Source organism: Lactuca saligna, chromosome 3 (genome assembly GCF_052625555.1).
Source record: "Lactuca saligna cultivar CGN05327 chromosome 3, ASM5262555v1, whole genome shotgun sequence".
Taxonomy (NCBI): domain Eukaryota; kingdom Viridiplantae; phylum Streptophyta; class Magnoliopsida; order Asterales; family Asteraceae; genus Lactuca; species Lactuca saligna.
Genome location: NC_136419.1, coordinates 159,652,009 through 159,653,769, shown reverse-complemented (window position 1 = coordinate 159,653,769; position 1,761 = coordinate 159,652,009).

Genomic DNA, 1,761 nt, shown 5'->3' with positions numbered 1-1,761 from the left:
TTTTAAGCCTCCATTGCTCTTGTAGTGCAAATCTTGAACTCTAAGTTACCTTAAGTGCATTCATGAGTGTTTGTCGTGTTCTTTAGTGACTTTGAAGGAGAAGGAAGCTTGGGAAGAAGCAAGGATGAGGAAGGAGCTTGTAGATCCAGACGTTTGGCACCATTTCTAGCCCATTGAAGCTATAAAGTTTGAACCTTGATCATTACAAGCTTAGATCTAGGTTTAGGGTAGAAAATGGTATCTTTTGGTCCTATAGTTTGGATTCTTGGAATATGAGCAACATCAGACCTTATGAGTTGTCCTTTTGGAATCTTGGAGGTGTTTTGAGTCATAAAAGTCTTATCTTGATGGTTAAGCCACAACCATGCAAGTGTTAGTAGTCATCCAAGTGAGTAAATGGACTTAATTTATGGTTTGAGCCCCATACATGCGTGCTAAAGCATAAAGTTTGAAACTTTATGGCTTAAGGCATTATTTCAAGCTTGGATCTAGTTTTGGAGGTTAGGCCTTAACGGATTAAGACATTGAAGTGGGTTTAGGTTGGCAAACTCATACACCATGCATACTCCAGTGTACGCTGGGCGTACTGGGTCAACACTCTGACTTCGGGTCAACACCAACATATGTTGGCAAACAAGCAAGTACACCGAACATACGCGGTCTATAGGATCAAATGATCTTTGGGCCCATGGTTATGTTGGGCCTTGGACTTGTTTAGGTTGGGCCTCAAGCCTACCTATTGTAACAAGAAATTTTCGGTCCCAAGGCCATGCTAGGTGTTCTTTGGCCATATTGGGCCTTTAAGGCCCTATAGTGGGCTAGGATATTTTTGGGTTTTTATGGATTTGGGTGTTGGAGGTAAGGAGGCCCGATTAGGCAAAGTTAAAAGAGCTCTTTTTCCTGAAGTCAATAATTAGGGTTTTGGACTTTCGTGTTAGAATGTGCCTTAATTTCTAACTAGGGTTTTATGCTTGTGCGATAAGGAGATGAGTTTGCGATTCATCTGCTGAGTGTGATTTAATACCAACAGTTTGAGGTAAGTCTTTCTTTGTAGTATCTATAGGTTGAAGGCACCAAGGCCGACCCACTAGTTTATTATGTAGAGTGATGATTTTCTATATAACAGTTGTCAGTTATGCATGTATTTGCTTAATGACTTTGTGATTACTTTTATGATATTATGTAGTAGTATTAGGGGTAAAATAGACTTGGTATCCAGTTGAAATAAATTAAAGAGGATTGCAAGCACCCAGTTATGCTTGATAGTATCCGGTTGAAATAAACCTAAGGGGTAGGCAAGCATACATATATGCTTGACAATATCTAGTTGAAATATACCGAAGGGGTAGGAAAGCACCCAGATATGCTTGGCAGTATGATTGTTTAGTATGTGGTATTTTAGGGAACTCACTAAGCTTTGTGCTTATAGTTTTTCAGTGTATGTCTCAGGTACTTCCAGTTTGAAATGGAAGGACCTGACCTGATCACACCACATCACTCTATGTTTTTCCATATTTAGTGATTTTCGGAATTTGTACTCTGATAACATGATATAATTATACTCTTTCAAGTATTTTGAAAAGTTGGTATCATAGACTTGGTTTGAGGGATTCGGGCATACTCTCGGGTGTGTCTGGACTCAAATCGAGGGTCTGGTTTTTAATGTGAGGATTTTAATAAAAGACAAGGGGTGTAGTGCGTGCAATCGGCTGAGCTCAAGTAAGTTTTTCTAAAATACCCATATAAGTTATATGCTATGAT